This window comes from Erinaceus europaeus, chromosome 17 (assembly GCF_950295315.1).
Source record: "Erinaceus europaeus chromosome 17, mEriEur2.1, whole genome shotgun sequence".
Taxonomy (NCBI): Eukaryota; Metazoa; Chordata; class Mammalia; order Eulipotyphla; family Erinaceidae; genus Erinaceus; species Erinaceus europaeus.
Window position 1 is genome coordinate 44,007,358 of NC_080178.1, and position 18,413 is coordinate 44,025,770.

An 18,413-nucleotide genomic window follows, 5' to 3' on the forward strand; every position below is an offset into this window, starting at 1 on the left:
GCATTCTAAATAATTTAACTAGCAAATGCAAGCTGGACTAGGACAGAGCACCTTTGTGAGCCACAGTTTCAGCCTCTCTCCACAGAAGAAGCTAACAAAGACCTGGGGCAGATATAGTAAATGTTTAAAGCACTAATATATGGGGGTCATATGGTGGCATGGCCAATAGATCATACAGGTTATCATGCTCAAGGACCTGACCCAAGTTCAAGCCTCCAGTCCTCACCTGCATCAGGTAGCAGGAAGCTTCATGAGCAGTGAAGCATTATGACAGATGCCTCTCCTTCTCTCTGTCTCAAAGCACTGGATATACTTACAGGGAATTATGAAGTGTAAGCAGTGGGTCCCCTTTGACCTTGAAGACCTGTTTGTGGGGGACATAGCAAACACTGTCAAAATCTACAAGGACGTCCTGGGGTGGAAGTCCTCAGGAGGGTCCAGAGAGGGGCTTGAACCAAGGTCTTTAGACATGGTTATGTGTTCACTCTACCATGTGACCCAACTGCTGGTCCCCTTTTCTATTTCTAAGTCCTAACACGTCACCCAAGAGCTCCCCACCCCAATGAAAGTCAATGTTGAAGAAAAACCCAAACCTTCTGTTGTAGGGTTCAACAAATGCTAATCAGTCTTTGAGGTTTTGGGCTGTAGTAGGGGGGTAACTTTTCCCTCCAAGGGAGTCTCAGATGTCACCCCAGGGAGAACACTGGACCAACACGGTAGACAAAAGGCTGGGGTGTGGGCTCTGGAAGCCACACACAATGCTGGGGCAGAGTACCAAAGATCAAAGGTTTAGTAGCTGCTCAGAGGTCTAGATAAAGTTTACTTAGTAACCTGAGGGAGCAAGTTGGGTGTCAGTAGAGCAAAGTGCAAGGTGGCAGTGGATACAATCAGGGTTATTCCCATCACAGGGAGATTAGATTCTACCCATCACAGGATTAATTTCATTCCAGCCACCTGAGAGAACATTCCACTCCCAGGAACAAGACCCAACCTTGGAGGCTGTTCTGCTGAGGGTCTTTGGTGCCATCTGGTGGTTAGAGCACAATCCCTCCTCCAGGAGGTAGAAGGCTGTGCTGAAATAGATTCCCGGGCTGAGGAAACTCTGAAAGTCTTCTAGGAAAGATTTGCAGGGACCCAAAAATCACCAGGGTTGGCAGAAGCACATCTGTGGACTCCATGAGATTCAGCTGAAAGAGGGTTGGGAGGAATACTATTTAAAAAGGTCTCTGCACCCCTAACTTCACAGCAGCATAGTTTCTTTTTTTTTTCATTTATTTAAGAAAGGAGACATCAACAAAAACATAGGATAGGAGGGGTACAACTCCACACAGTTCCCACCACCTGATCTCCATATGCCATCCCCTCCCCAATAGCTTTCCCATTCTCTATCCCTCTGGGAGTATGAACCAGGTTCCGTGAGATAGAGCATATGTTCACATGTATCCATAAACTAGGGCAAAATATATACCTGAAAGCAGAAGTACACTAGAGTCTGCAGTGAGTACCCCACAACACTTCATCTCCACCATTCCAAACTTTGGGTCCACGATTGTTCAGCAGCATAGTTTCTAAGAGCCCAAACATGGAAGCAACCCAGGTGTCTAACAAAAGATGAGAGGCTGAGAAATTGTGGTCTATATGCACAATGGAATACTACTCAGCTCTTAAAAATGATGAAGTCATATGTTTTACTTCGTGTTGAATGGAGTTTAAAAGAATCATGTTAAGTGAGATCACTAACAAAGAGGAGAATGAATACTGAATGATCTTACTCCTGGGGGAAATTAAAAACAAGGATAGAAAGAGAAAACACAAAGTGAGACTTGCACTCGGTGTTTGCACCAAAACAAAGGAGGAGAAGAGAAGGAGAGGAAGGGACTTTGGGGCCCCTGGGCTGAAAGGACCTAAGCTTGGGGTGACAGTGTTCTGCAGACACCCACCACAGGGAGGTGAGACTTGCACACATGTGTCAGCAACTACCCTGTAAACCATTACCCCCCAATAAAGTTATTTGGTGGTGAGGATTTTAAAGAGCAAGAGGAAGATGGATGGACTTACTCTATATCCTAGGAGAAGAGGAAAACAGTCGGTGATATACTAAGAGGGCTTTGATAAAATGGTGGGCAAAGGGAACTGGAGATTTCTGGAGGAGGGTCAGTCTATGCAATGTTTAACACCTCTGTAACTGGCCTGAGAGAAAGAGACAGAGATGAGGAGAGACTTACAACATGGCACTTGAATCTTTATCTCATAGACAGGAAGCAGGAGTTTGAACCTGGGTTTTTGCACATGGCAATGTGTGTGCTGTGACAGGTATGCCACCACCTAGCCTCATAAACAAAAAGTTAAGTCCAATGACTACTTCTCTTATTTATTTATAAAATAAAAAATAGAAAAAACATATGGTAAGTGGGGTAAAATTCCACACAATTCCAACTGTCATAGTTCCATATCGCATCCCCTGCCCTGATATCTTTCCTAATCTTTATTCCTCTGGGAGTATGGACCCAGGATCATTATGGGGTGCAGAAAGTGGGAGGTCTGGTTTCTGTAATTGCTTCTCCACTGAGAATGGGCATTGGAATGTCAAACCATACTCCCAGCCTGTTTCTATCTTTCCTAGTGGGGCAGGGCTTTGAAGAGTTGGGATTCCAAGATACATTGATAAGGTCATCTTCCCAGGGAAGTCAGGTTGGTATACTGATAACGTCTGCAACTTGATGTCTGAAATGACTACTTCTGAGTTGTCCTCACCCTTTGTAATAATTGAGTGACTTCTTTCTTTTTAAGGGTCCATAGACTTTTTGTTGGAATTTGAGGGCCTCTTCTCATTCAGGGAAAGATATATCTATCTTTGTGTCATAAGATCTAAGTGTGAGTTCAGATTTGTGACTCCCTCTCTGGGCCTAGGAAGTTTCTTTGGGTTGAATATGATTTCATGAGCCCAAGAGACCTCCTCCTACTAGGTCCCCAGAAAATCTACATGCTCTGCAAACCAAGCTGTAAATTCATGTTCAAATCTCTTCTCCCCTGTCTGTAGTAGTGTAAGGCCCTGGTGATCCACTGGGCATAAAATGTTGGCCAGAGACTGTGCTTGAGTCTCCCCCCCCAAAAAAAATCAATGTAATGGGCTGGTGGGGGGGGGGCAGGGGTTGTTGCAAGAAAGACAATCAGCATCCTCTGATCCTGATTTACTACCTCTCCCAGGAGTGTCTCTCTTCCCTTCTGGTTCCCATTCAATGGTTTTCAAGCATATCCTTATTTGATCTGGTAGATTTGTGTGTTTGCTTATAAGTGAAAGTTCACACTGTCTCTGTTTCCCCGCTGGCCTTGTTTCTTGATGTGGAAGCCCTCTAGGTCCTTCTTGGTGCAGGTGGTGAGTCTCTGTTTGGGTCTTTGTCTTCTTCTGTTTTGTGTTGTTATTTTGATTTTTGCTTTTGGCAGCAACAAAAAATGCAGTGCTGCTCTGTGCAGTGTTCTGCTGGCATCTGTTTACAGGCACTTAGGTCAATGCCAGAAATGATCCCAGGATGACCGTGGGAGGGATACACAGCAGCTTCTATCTTTACATAACAGGCAGTTACTCAGATCTTACTCGGTCTCTGGAAGCCAGATGGACGCACGGGGTACGCCCCCCAACAAAGAAACTGAACCCACTCTGCTCTGTCACAGGCACAGCCTCCGTGGTGGCCCGGATCCTAGCAGCTCTGCGGGTCATCATAAACTGGCTCTCTAGCCATGTGTTCATTCTTTCAAGGAGCAGGGGAAGTAGGTGCTGCCAGGAAATGGAGAAGCCTAGAGGTGGCCTGGCATGATGCCTCATCTGGACACTGAGCTTCTGTGCCATGTGCATTGGGCTGCATTGGAGGAACCTCCAGACCTGTGGGCTTTTTGCACCCTCTCTCATTTGAGGATCCCTGCGTCCCCCAGGTGTGGAGGTAGGAGGGCTGGCTGCTGCCTCCCTGGGTCTGAGCCTGTCCTGTGTGGCACCCCCACGCTGCCCTGGGCATCGCTCACCTCCTGGTCATGGCCCTGGAGAAGGAAGTCGTCCCTGCGGCTGAGGCCACCAAGAAGATCTGGATGGTGGACTCCAGGGGACTCATTGTCAAGGTGGGTTGGTCTGGGGGCAAGACTTGGGGTATCATACAGCAGCTGGAGATGGGGTGCTTACATGTGAGGGGGAAAGCCTGGCAGGCAGGAGAGAGATGAGGAGGTCAGGGCAGGGACTGCTCTTTATTTGGACTGATAAATTGATTTTTCCTACCAGGGTTACCACACTGCTTCACTGTACCTGACGGCCATTATTAATGCAGAGAAAGGGAGAGAGGGGAACACATAGGGAAAAAATGAGAGGAAAATAGAGAGAAGGGGAGACTTCTGAAGCACAGGGTGATCCCCCTCAGATGTCACTCAGAACCTGAATTCAGGTCCCAGATTCCATTAGCTTAGAAAACTGGGGAGAGGGACAGGAGTGACAGTTCAAAGGTCATAGCTGAAAATGTAAAAACCGGGGCTAGGAGGTGGCACACCTGGTAGAGCATACACGTTCCCATTTGTGAGAACCTGGGTTCAAGTGCCTGGTCCTGACCTGCAAAGGAAAAGTTTCCTAAATAGTAGAAAAGTCTGAAGATGCCTCTCCTTACTCCCTTTCTATCAGTCTCTGTCTCTATAAAAAAAAAAAAAAGGGGGAGAAAAAAAGAAAAGAAATGTAAAGAAAAGGAGGATGGAAGAAGGAAGGAGACAAAGTGATCACTGTGAGTAGTGGAGTTGTGTAAGCACTGAGCTTACACAATAATACTGCTGGCAATGATAATAACAATAAATTAAAGTATAAGAATCATGGACACCTGCATGCAAGAGCCATATATTTCAATGGGCAGGGTGCATGCCTTGCCATGCACTTGAATCACATTCAAACCCTAGCACCACATGGGAGGTTGTCACTGTACTGGGAGAAGCTCTGGTGCTGTGGTGGCTCCCCTTCCGTGTGTGTGTGTGTGTGTGTGTGTGTGTGTGTCTCTCTCTCTCTCTCTCTCTCTTTGTCTCTCTCTCTCAGTACACAGAGTGCTCTCTGTGGCTCAAATGCAGCAACTCTGCCTAGGTTCCCTGTAGGACCATGTGAAATCTTGGTAGAGTTTAGGGGCGCTCTCCTATCCTTGGATGGAGGTCTGGAAGGACACCCCACTTGTTGGCCTCTCCCGTATAAGGGTGAGCTAAGAGGGAAAAGTCTTCCATGACTCAGTTTCCCCTTGCTAGTCTCTCAAGCCCACATAAAGCAGACAAGCCTCTCACATTAAGTTTTCCCTGATAGCAGGCCAAATGGCTGCCTGATTGAGAGTTCACTCAAAGTTCACTATAGTCCTTCAAAGTTCACGCATTCACTATAAGTTCACCTTTTGATCATATAAGAGAACAAACTTTATCATACACTCTTTCCAGTGATTTGGCTGTGAGACCCCCACATCTATTTCCTTGGTTTTGATCTATGACTTACATGAAGCCTTACCTCTTTCTGTTTCATCTCATTCTACTGGTTTTACCACTATGCTTTTCTTAATACCTTTGGATAATTAACATGCCCGCATCATGGAGACTAATTGTCTTGACCTTTTGGTATCACATCAATTCTTGTCATTCCTACCCCTCCCCACCATAGGGGTAAGCTGACCTTTAAAAAACTTGTAATTTATGACATATATGAATAATGTCCTTTGTTCTCTTTTCTACAAAGCCGTGTGTTTTACACTAAATAAATTAGAGCTTCATACTAAGATCTCTCCTGGTGTTCTTACTGCATCTCAGAGTCCCTATAACTTGCGACAAAGAAGCCAGTGGCTTACCTCCTGGTTGGAGGCACTCCACGTGAGCGCCAGCAGTTCCCTACAGCCACACATCTTCTTTCTCTCCAAGCAGGGGAGGAGCCATCTGAGCCCTGAGAAAGAGACTTTTCCCCAGGACCATGCTGAGAAGGGCTCCTTGGAGGAGGTGGTGCAGCAGGTTAAGCGATGGGTTTGATAGGCTGAGCCCCTCGGGTTGTAGGAGTGGCCCGAATTCTGCTTGATGTGTGGTGTCAGAATCCTTGTTCTCACAGCCCTGTGTGTGTTCAGTGGCCACCTCCCTGTCATTTGCTAGTCTGGGGAGACTAGTGCTTGTCTGATGTCTTGTGATTGTATGGTCTGGTGGGTGGCCAAAGGGACCTGACAGAAAAAGTCAGGCCGTGAATATTATCAATAAGGGCTTTATTTGTGTGCTTCTGGAGCAAGGTTCTCGGTTCCGGGCAGGTAGGGGGTCACATGAAGTTGCAAGCAGGGTAAAGGAGGGAGATTCTTTCTTTTTTTTTTAATATTTATTTTATTTATTTATTTATTCCCTTTTGTTGCCCTTGTTGTTTTATTGTTGTAGTTATTATTGTTGTTGTTGTTGTTGTTGTTGGATGGGACAGAGAGAAATGGAGGGAGGAGGAGAAGACAGAGAGGAGGAGAGAAAGATAGACACCTGCAGACCTGCTTCACCACCTGTGAAGCGACTCCCCTGCAGGTGGGGAGCCAGGGTTCGAACCGGGATCCTTATGCAGGTCCTTGTGCTTTGTGCCACCTGCGCTTAACCCGCTGTGCTACAGCCCAACTCCCAGGAGGAAGATTCTTATAGGTGAGGAGAAAAAAGAAACTTAGGTGAGAGTCCAGTGGGCATTTTCCATGACGTTAAGTGTGGTGGGTCTGTGGTTTAGGAAATTGCTAGTCTCCAGCAGGCATTCCAGGGATGCGCTGGTATTGCTGTGCTCTACATTCTTATGACTGAGTGTTTTTATCCACAAGTGCCTTCAATGGTCAGGCCCTCCCAGATCTATCATTCTGCCCTTTTTGGTCATATATGGAGGTAAGGTCATTATTGCTGCTTCCTGCTAAACAGGGGTGATGTGGGGTGTGAGTTAAAGGTCAGAATAGGTCTGCAGAGGCCCAATGGGCAGAGGAATGTAAGAGTGTAGAAGAAGTTGGTTGACAGATACTCTGCATAGCTCTTGAATACAGGTCATAATGAACCTAATAAGGCAGGGTTAAAAAAAAGCAAAGAAATTAGGATTAGAGTGATATCTCTGTAGAATCTTCTCATCCTCTAGATACTTCTTTTATTTGTTCCCACTGTGGTGCAGGGGGGTCAGGGGGAGGACAGAGAGGGAATCCACAGTTAGTCTGGGTGCTTTCTCCCCAGCTGTCCTGGTATCAGGGCTGTTGGGCTATGCCATGGAGGAGAGAGGAGATCCGGAGCAAAGAGGGAACACAAATCTTTATTTGCACGGGCACTTCAGAGTTGCGTGAGAGTGCTGTGGTTCGGGGCACGTGGAGGTAGCAAAAATGGCCACCTCCTGGACCACCCTCCTTTACATCTTATCACCTAAGTGAAAAAATGGGCAAAAAAGGCTAGGGGCAGAAGGAGAAGGGTTTTATAGGGCAACAACCAGGAGTGCCGTGTCTGGACAGGATTGGTTGAAAAAGGCACTGAGAGAATATCTTGGGAATTGGCAAAGCCTGAGGGGATAGCCTGACAGATGCGACTGCATCTGCATAATTCCCCAGCATCTCCCCCTTTTCCTTTATATCTAATGGACCCAGTATAGGAAATATAGAGTGGAGCAGGTTTAAGTGTTTTTAATGGAATGCTGTGCTCAGGTGTGGAGATGTAGGACTTTTTGTGGGGAAGGGAAGACTTACATGGCTGCCAACTTTGTGAGATTCATGTCCCCCCCCCCCATGCTCAACCACTCTTTAGAGAGAGAGACTTACCTAGAGGGACTCATCTCATAGGTTAAGCTCTGCCAGGCTCCACCATCTCCTCACATTTTTTTGTATCTTTTTATCTAGTTATTACATTAATATAGTTCAATATCTGTAAAAGACTCTATCTGTGACAGAGGAATGTTAGTGTACGGGTGAGCAGAATCCTTTTAGGCATAAACCTGAATGATATAACAAAACAGGAAGGGACAAGTAGGGGAGCAGTAAGAGCCAGTTTGATGCTAAGAGGAGTCATGGTGTGCAAAAGGGGCATTTCCTGTCTCTGGGACAGGGCTTAGTAATGAGGTGAGGGGTTCTGCCTCTGGGGTCATCTCCTGCCCCGGGGGACAATGCTTAGTAATGAGGGGGTGTTTCCTGCCTCAAAGGACAGGACCTGCATGAGGGAGGGTGTGGCCTGCCAAGAGGAGGAGCTATTTGGCGTTGTATAGTCCTCAAGGCGACAGTCTGCAAAGTCCATGAACCACTCTGGGTCAGTCTTTGAAAAACCAGCAGCATGAAGGGAAGAAAGCTGCTATAAAATTGTGTAAAGTGTCCAAAGGGTATACCAGCAAGTCTGATAGAAGTCTCAGTCCAAAGTAGGTGACTAGGGGGAGAAATGCCATGGGATGAAATGATGCACGTCTATCTCCACGGGGTACGTCAGCCACTGGAATTCTGCTTTTCTGTAGAAAGTGGGCTGGAACTGCCATAACATGACAGACAATGCAGAAGCGGGAAGGGCATACAGGCAGTAAGAAAGTTCTGTCCTTGGAGTCTGTGAATCAGGTTCTTCAGATCGCATCAGGTTTCGGGGGGGGAGGGGTGCCACTGTAGCCATGCCATCTAGTGGGCGATGTCAGAGTGTGTAGGGGTCCAGATGGTTTTTCCCAGGATTCCTGTGAGAGAAACACAAAGAATCTGCTTCCCGTGGTTAGCAGGGCATCTGATTTGAATTTCATATAGAAAAAGAGGTTTGATGCCTTAGCCAACTGAAAATTGGGGGATGTATCTTTCTTTATTTCTTTGTTTGGTTAATTGGGCCTAGGTGTTTGGAAGGCCTTCTCAGCAACCATTTGTCTTTGGGGGTAGTAAGGGATGTTTGTGGCATGGGTCGATGCTATAAAGGGAAACATCTTTAAATTGTTGGCTGACAAAGGCAGGCCTATAGTGGCAAGATGAGATACACCAGTTAAGTGTAGAAGAATATGTGAATGTTGTTAATTCACATAGGTTGTGTACGGAGGAACTTCTTATAGTTTAATACCTTACCATATGAGCAGATGCTTCTTCATGTGAAGGCTTTGACATAGTTGTAGTCAATTACTTGTGAAAAAATTAACAAGTTAGAAGTTTACTATAATTGATGATTCAATGATTATAATTGGTTTAACTATATAATTTTGTTTAAAGGTCATCTAATGTGACCTCCTGTAGCAGTCTCTACATCAGGATCTTTAGACCAATTTTTGTTAAAATATATATCGCTTTTTTAACCATTTTTACTTTGGACTATAAACAGACTCAGGTTACTTAGAGAGTTAACACATGTTAGTGACAATGGTTTTAATATTTTCAGTGTCAGGGTGATGCCAGATCTGTTGTGGATTAATTTCCACAAGATAGCTTACAGGGCACTTTGGGGGGAACTCCTATAGCGTCCTGTATAGAGAATTTGTATTTTAGTTTGGGGAATGTATTGTCACGTTAAACATTTAGACTTTTACCTTAAATAGTTACTTTTAGCAAATTAGTTTTGCCTTGCCTTGTAATAATGTAGCTTTAAGGTTACACTTTTAACCATTAAATTAGTGTTTACCAAACTTGAAGCATACCCATAAACATTTAGTTATAACACACAATTTGAGAAAAACTTTATTATGAAAACATATCATTTTAAAAGAAAATTTAGATCTATCTTTACTCACACAGTTTAAGACTAACCATTTTATATATACCAAGACTTTTACATTAAAAATCAAAAGAGAGAAAAAAATTGGAATGTTTCTGGACTTCTCCAGAAAACTTGGCTGCATCCAGCATTTTTATATAAAGTCACTTACGTTTTTTAGAGTACTGTGAGCAAATGGGTCATACAAAAATTTTTGGTCATTCAATACACTCACTCACAAAACACAACTTGCCAGTCATAGCATAAGATATTCAGAGAAGGGGTAGGAGAGAGGGCTCTGTGAGCCAGATTTTACAGATTTCACCATGTCATATTATGGGTCCTGGGGTGCATCCTGCATCTACTTCTCTTTCAGTATTTCTTGTTCCTCGGGGATAGCAGCTTCATCATGCAGGTATCGTTGGACATGGTGGCCAGGGACCCAGACAGGTTTGGAGTACTTCTGTGGAAAAACGCATGTGAAACCCCTCCCGATGGTCAATAGGGGGTCAGGCCCTTTCCACATTTTATTGAGTGGGTCTTTCCATTTGACCTTAATAGCTGGGAGGGTGGATGGTGTTTGCCAATGAAGAATAGTAGGAGGCAGGTCTGAGTTTTTGCAAATATTAAAGAGATTGAATGTAGTTAAAGCTTTTGCTAGCTGGATATTGGGGGCTACATTCATCCTTTATCTTTATTTAATAGAGCCTTAAGGGTTTGATGGTCCCTCTCAACAATGCCTTGTCCCTGTGGATTAAAGAGAATGTCTGTGGTATGAGTAATGTTCCAATGGGAACAAAATCTTTAAATTGTTTGCTGGTAAACACATTCCTATTGTCAGTTTTCAGTTGAAGAGGTAAGCCCATTACAACAAAACAGGAGAACATATGGATTATAAGCTTTTTTGAGCTTTCTCCCATCTGAGCTGTCACCCACATAAATTTAGAAAAGGTATTAATTGAGACAAACACATATTTTTGTTTGCCAAAGTTGGGTATGTGGGTGACATCCATTTGCCAGAGATCATTGGCTTTTAAGCCTTGGGGTTTAACCCCAAGAGTTTGAATAGCAGGTGTTTTTATGAGACCTGCACAGGAAGAACATGTAGCAAGAATATGTTTCAAATGTGCTAAAGGAACATCAGGAAATCAAGCTCAAAGGTCTTTAAGATTAACATAGTCTACGGCCATACCACCCTGAACACGCCCGACCTCGTCTGATCTCAGAAGCTAAGATTAACATGGGTTAGAGAATGAAAGTCAGCAGGATTAGAGACAGATGTTAGGAGAATTCCTGTGGAGGTGAGGCAGTCAGCTGCAGCATTCCCTTCGGATAGCGAACCAGGAAGAGGGCTGTGGGAACGAAGGTGTTGAACATACATTGGTTGGGTTCAAGAACAGAGCATAGAGAATTTGAACCAAGAGAGAGGAAAGTGGGTTGTCATCAATTTTCACATAAGAATGATCAAGCAATGGAAGTAAGTTAACAGTATACACACTGTTAGAAAAAAGGTTGAAGGATTCTGGTACAGCTTTTAATGCAAGGAAAACAGCATAAAGTTCTCTGTACTGAGGGGAATTATCAGGAAGCTCAGTAAAGAGGGGTTTAGGGGATTCCTTGTCTGGGTAATATGTAAGGGAAGCAGCTGCCTTTTATCCACCATCAGTGAAGACAGTAGGAGCAGAGGGGATGGGATCTAGAGAGAAACGTTTAGGTACTAGTAGAGGCAACAGAGGTAAAGAAGCTATTAATTTATTAGAAGTTAAATGGTTATCTATTTGTCCTGGAAACCCCACTAAACTTACAGCAAAATGAGAATGGTGGTGTATGAGCCACTCTATATCTGTGAGAGAAAAGTGAAGAATAATTAAATCCGGCTCCCTTCCTACAACTTGAACCGATCTGTTTCTTCCTTGGTGAACCATGAATGCTAATGCATCTATCTCAGTAAGAAGTCTTGGAGCTCCGCCTACTGGCATATGAAGTCACTCGAGAACCCCATGGTTCTGCCACAGTTCCCCCACTACTGTGGGGGTGTAGTTAAAGATTAGAAGGTTTACCAGTGAGGAGGGGGAGAATTGAACAAGGTTCATGTCTTGGAGGGCCTGGTTAACCTTTCCAGTGCCAAGGAGGCTTTGGGTGTTAACATACATTTTGAGGATGGCTCTTTGTTTCCTTTTAACAGGTCAAAAAGTGGTTGGAGACAGCTAGTAGGCAGATAAAGATACTGCATAAGCCAATATAAATTTCCAAGAAAACTTTGTAAAGAAGCAAGAGTGAGATTAGAAGCAAAGGTAACAAGATTTTAAAGGATGAATTTGCGTTAAAGAAATTTCTGAACCTAAGAAATATATTGGAGGAATTAGCTATTCCTTCTCAGGAGCTACATTAAGGCCACTTTTCTTTAAGGCAGGAATAAGAAAATCACGTAGGGCACGGAGATCTGTTATCTAATTCTCCCTATATTAAGATGCCATCCATGTAGTGAAAAACCTTAAGACCCTTATGAATATATGGAAAAAGGGCAGATTCAACAGCCTCTTGACAAATTGTAGGACTATTGGCAGTACCACCCATTCAAATCTATCAGCAGGGCTGCCAATATTAATGGAAAGAACACAGAAGGCAAAACACTTACTATCTTGTGGGTGCAAGGGAATAGAGAAAAAACAATCTTGTATATCAATAGCCATGATTGGAATTCCCATGGGAATTGCAGAAGCAAAAGGCAAACCGTTTGGGGGGAGCCCCAGACTTGCATGGTTTTATTTACCACACAGAGATCTTTGAGGAGGTGCCATTTTCCCGAGTGTTTTTTAATCACAAAGACAGGAGCATCCCACGGGCTTCAGGAATGACGAATGTGTACCAAGGAAAACTACTCTCAAACAAGCAATTTTAAAATTTCTAGTTTATCCCTAGGCAAAGGCCACTGTTCCACTCAGACAGGCTCATTAGAAAGCCAGTCTAAGCAGGAAGTTTGGTTACGAACAGTGGCAGTTAGTATTGGGGGTGCTGGTTAGATCTAGAAGTCTCACAGGAGGGGGTGTTGCACTCTGAAGAGGCATCTGTGGGTATTATAACATCGAAAGATTCCAGAATATCTCTGCCCAGTAGGTTGGTGCTAATATCAGCTACCAAAGGGTGGAAGTGTCCAGTAGTCCCTTCGGGGTCTTCCCACATAAGCAAATCTGGTGTGAGAAAGGCTTGGTTCAACCCTCCAACTCTGTGTAAATGGGGCCCTGGGAGGAGTTCCAAATTCTGGGGAACCTCTGCTTGCCTTAGAATCATCTTTTCTGCCCCCGTGTCAATCAAACATTTAAAAGGAATATTGCCAATCCTTACTGTCATAGTAGGGTGACCTCATTGTAAAACAGAAATGGTCCACAAAATTTCAGGGTCTGAATTTGAACCATTCAGGGACATGCCATTTTTTATGAAACTTGGACCAGCAATCTCTCCTCCAATAAAAACCTTTCTGGCATCTAGGACAAGGTGTTCGTGGCCTCTGGCTCTCTGACTGGAGGCATGGTTGTCCTAAGGTGGGGTCACAGCTTATCTGGACATTGGTTATGCCAATGCCCTTGGTAACCTCACTGAAAGCAGGCCCCATTTTGCTTATGTGGGGTAGCTGCATAATCCTGTGTCATAATGAGTGCCCCATAAGAGCCTGGTCCATGTTCTTGTGTTACTAAAATCCAATTATCTGTCTTTTGGTGTTTAAGACTGAGGCATGCCTGATGGAATTCCGGTAGCATTCCATCCCAGACAATAGAACACAGGAGGAGAAAACGGGCTTTATGATTATAAATCTTTCTCTCTAAGCTTGACCACACTCTGGAAATGAAGTTAGATAAGGATTCATGGGTTTCTTAGCGAAGGGAGAAAATGTGGACTGAGGTTGCTCCTTTGGGTTGGGTTAACCTCTCCCATGCTTGTGATGTGCAGACGCATATATATTCATAATAACCAGCTGGAAACTTGGCTTCTGCCTGATGAATTCTGGTTTCAAACTCTCCTTCTCCAAACAGTGCATCAAAATTCCACTCCAGCTGGTTCTGACTCTTTCTCTGGGATTGCTTTGAGCATTCACCATGAAAACATGCCTCCCATTGCAGGTAGATGGGGTCAGGGAGTGTAGCATGAGCTACGTGCCTCCAATCTTGGGGGTTATTAAGGTGCTGGAGAAAGCCTCATAAAATGGAGTTGGTCCATGGGGCATGAATGCCGTCATGCTTAAGTGCCTGTCTGAGCTCCCTAAGTTCTTTGGAGGAGTATGGGTGCCATACCTTAGGGTTTTGTCTATTGGGTACCACATTTACCGGGAAGGTGTGGACTTTTTTGATAATGAGGTAGCAGCGGGGGGTGGAGTCATGGACATGTAAGTCGCTGGAGGAGTGGCAATGACAGCAGCAGCCAGAGAAACTGAACACGTGTCTGCCAAAATGGAACACTTGGGGTAAAATGCAGAGGGCTTAGGCAGGGCGATATATATGTATGTATATATATATATATATATATATATATATATATATATATATATATATATATATATATATATATCTCAAAAGCTGCAAACATAGCCAAGAGTAGTATCCACAGTGCAGCCCCAAGTAAAACATCTCCAAGATAGAAATCCTGTCCCATGAGAAAAGAGTAGAGGGTTTGGGAAGCTTCTTCCTAAAATGGAGTGAATCCCATGGCAAAGAGGAACATGGGGCTGCAGAGAGTCAAGTGGCTGTGTACTTACCTGCATCTGGGCGGGTCAAGCCCCACGTTGGGTGCCAGGTGTCAGGTTGTGCCTTGGAGAAGAAAGAGAGAAAATCCAGAGAGAAGAGAGAACACAAATCTTTCTTCACATGGGCACCTCAGAGTTGGGTGAGAGCGCTGTGGTTCGGGCCACGGGGAGGTAGTAAAAATGGCTGCCTCCCAGACCACCCTCCCTTGCATCTAATCATCTAAGTGAAAAAATGGGCAAAAGAGGCGAGGGGCAGAAGGAGAAGGGCTTTATAGGGCAACAACCAGGAGTGACGTGTTGGGACAGGATTGGTTGAAAAAGGCACTCTGAGATCGTCCCAACTCTTGCAGGAACTGGCACTGCCAGCTTGGCAGATGTGACTGCATCTGCATAAATCCCAGCTAGGGCTGTGAGGTTGAGGGTGTACTGAGGGTGGGGACTAGGCAGAGAGAGGGTGGACTAATTGGAGGGTGTTTGATAGATGGTGTGGAGTGGACTGGTGGATGTAGGGGTTTAGGCAAACACCCAACATCCAGTCTTAGGTTGGGTGCCTTGTCCCCAGCTGCCCTGAGAGTGGATGGGGAGGGTGGAAGGATAGTGGTTGTGGTGGGGGATGTTGAATGGGGTAAAGTGTGTTGGGGTGCTGAAAGGGGTAGAGACAGGTGAACTTGGGGCAGGGGTGGGATTTGGGGTTGTTTAGCGGGGTTCCTCCTCTTTGGTTGGGTGCCTCCTCCCTCAAGCACCCAGTCCACCCTCAACCAACCCTCCAGCACCTGCTACCAGGGCAACTGGAGAGGAGGCACAAGCGACAGTGAGAGGCCTTCCTCAAAACAGTGAAAAGGAGACAAGGACAGTGACACCCCCGCAGTACCTGCTCCCCTTTCTCCTAGCCTGTCCTTCTCCTCTCACTCACTGCCACAAATGATGGTCCCTTCTTGGGAGAGGAGGAGGAAATGCTTTCCAACAAAATCAGAACATCTCCTTTAGAATAGATTATATCCCAGTGAGAAAGATAGTATGGTGGCTCTGCTAAAGACTTGCATGTCTGAGACTCTGAGGTTCCAGATTCAATAATCTGTATCATCATCAGCCAGAGTGAAGGAGGAGTAGAGAGAGGAAGAAGAGCAGAAGAGCAGGAGTGTGGGATGAACTGAGAGTGGGCAGGCCAGCCGTGCAGAAGGCGCAGCTCTGCCTGCCATGTCTGCGGCCCTGTTCCCAGCATCCGAGCAGCATGGAGGGAGCCCATGCCCAATGCCCCGCACCATGTGACATAGAGCCGGCTCCAGTGGGAGGGCGGCAGGTGGAAACCAGAGTTTGTCTCAGAGAGAAATGTTCCAGAAACAGAGAAACAGTCTCTTGAACAAGGGGAAGAGGCCTTTGGAGATCTCTTCACAGCAGAAAATCAGCCCATAGTGGGTAGGTAGCCAAATCTGCACTTATATGGGGGATGGACAAGAAAGAACCCACGTTGGGTGCCAGTATGTAGTCATGCATGAATCCCTTCTTCTTCTAGCATTTGCCCTTCTTCCGTAGCCAGTCAACAGCGTCAGGTTGAGCCTGATGTAAAGTTTCGAGACCTCCTTTGAATCTGGAGAGGTGGCAGTAGTCGACTATGTGGGTCACAGTCTGTCTGTAGCCTCAGGGGTAGTTCAGGTGGTCTCTGGCTCCCCAGCGATGGAACATAGCGGCGCACCAGCCATGGCCTGTTCGATAGCGATTGAGGAGGGCCCAATAATAATGTGCTAGGTCAAAGCCGGGTTGACGCTTGCAGGGGTCTGTGATGAGGTGTTTGGTCTTTACCTCAGCTGACTGCCAACTCTGTTTCCAAGAGTCTGAAACAGAGAAGTTCAGTGTAGGCATAGAAGACCAGATTGGATGACGAGACGTCAAGCGTTGGACAGGGTGGGCGAAGATATCCGCGTATATTGGCAGGTCCGGTCGAGCGTAGACTTGGGAAATGAACTTCGATGATGCCGCATTCTGACGAATATCTGGCGGGGCGATGTTGCTAAGAACTGGCAGCCATGGAACCGGGGTGGAACGGATGGTTCCAGAAATTATCCTCATGAATCCCTGTAAACCCCCAGATCAGAGTGGAAGAAACAAGGAGAGGAGGCAACTTGCAACTCCAGAGGGCAATTACTTGTCAAAAGCCATGGCATCTTCATCTCACTGCTGCTTCAGCACAAAGTCTTTATCCCATTCTTTCTGTAGGCTGAAATTGATTTTATTCCTTCTATCCTGTTCTGCACATCTTTCTGCTAAATGCCTGGATGGAAGGCAAAAGTCTGACTCCATCCACTGCCACCACCGCCCCCCAAGTCCTCTCTCCTTTGCACTCAGTGGGAAATCTGGTTTTGCCCTCACTCTTTGAAATAAGAGGTAAAGACAAAGGCCAGGTGGTGGTACACCTAGTTAAAGGCACACATTACAGTGTGCAAGGACCCAGGTTCAAACCTTATGTCCCCAGCTTCAAGAAGGAAGTGCATCAGGTTTCTCTCTGCCTCTCACCCTATCTCTATACAAGACAAATAATTTTTTCAACAAAAAAAGAAAAAAAAAGAAAAACTGTCAATGACATGAGCAGAAACAGTGAACTCTAGGTCTCTCATAACTGAGTGGTCCAGGTCTGCTTGCTTTCAGCCAAATCCCTCTTCTGGTCAATCAATTACCACTCAAAACTGTTTATTTCCTTTAACTGATTTAAAATCTTATCTCACAGGGTGACATGTGACATGTGACAGCATCAGAGTGTGACTGGGGAGAGTGAGATGAGAACCAGGGTGGGGTGAGCTAGGGCCAGTCATGAACTCTCCATGTGTCCACCCATGTTTCTACTACAGTGTCAAGGGAGGGGGAGGAGAGGGAGGGGAAGGAGGAAAGGGTTATGGTGGGGAAGGAAGGCCCACAACCCTTACTGTTCTTGGTTTTTCTGTAGCATGTGTTTGTCTTGTTGCTGACTTTCAATGTGGCTCAGGATAATTTTTCTTTTGTCTCCTACAGTGGTTTCTACCTGTTCTTTCATACAGTTTATGTTTCACTGCTGCTTTCTCTTTCTTCCCAACGATGGTGTAGGTGCCCATGGGATTATTGATGGGCAGACTTTAAGTTTTGTGTTTCAGCTGGAACAGAGAGTCATTGTGAAGGCTGCAGCTTTGGTCTACAGTGACAGATAGAATTTGTCTTTCTTTTTTTTTTCTTTCCTATGGGGTGTGTGTGTATGTGTGAGCAATCAAACCCCAGGGCAACAGCTGTGCAATCACAGAGTCTTTCATTACTAAGCTCTCCCCTTGACCAAAAGCCCTGCATGGTGAACAACACAGTGGACTATCTATCATGTACAGAGAGTTGTCAGGTTAACTAGATAATGGTTTGAAAAGAGGACTATTTAGGCAGATACAAAAAGAAGGCATAGTGACTAAAAACATATAAATGGTGGTGAAGCATGTTGACTACCATCTGAAATGAGGTTTCTTGAACCTTCTGCACCTACAGTCCACCTGAGGTTCTTCCTCATGTGGAGACCTCAGTTCTGGGGGTATGGAGAGGGGCCCAAGAGTCTATGGAATAAGCTCCCACCCAGAGAGGAAGTGTCACTCTTGAAAGGTCACTGGTATCCCTTCTATGTGCCCTCCAGAGAGTGGGCTCAAACATTCCAAGACAGGATTATATTTAATAGAAAGGCAGAAACAACTCTTACATAAAGCTGCCATTCTGGTTCTTATGTCTTCTCATAGCATCTGCAATGCTGAGCTAATAGGCTGAATTCATTTTTTAAATATTTATTTATTTTTTATCAATGAGAAAGAGAGAGAGAGTGGACCAAACATCACTCTGGTACATGTGCTGCCAGGGATTGAACTCAGGACCACATGCTTGTGAATCAGTGTTTGTTCACTATGCCACCTCCTGGACCACTAGGCCACACTCTTCATAAAATGTTCCTTTTTGGCATTTAGTCTCAAATTTGCAAGGAAAAAGAAAATAAATTTTAAAAGGCTGGAAATGTAATTCT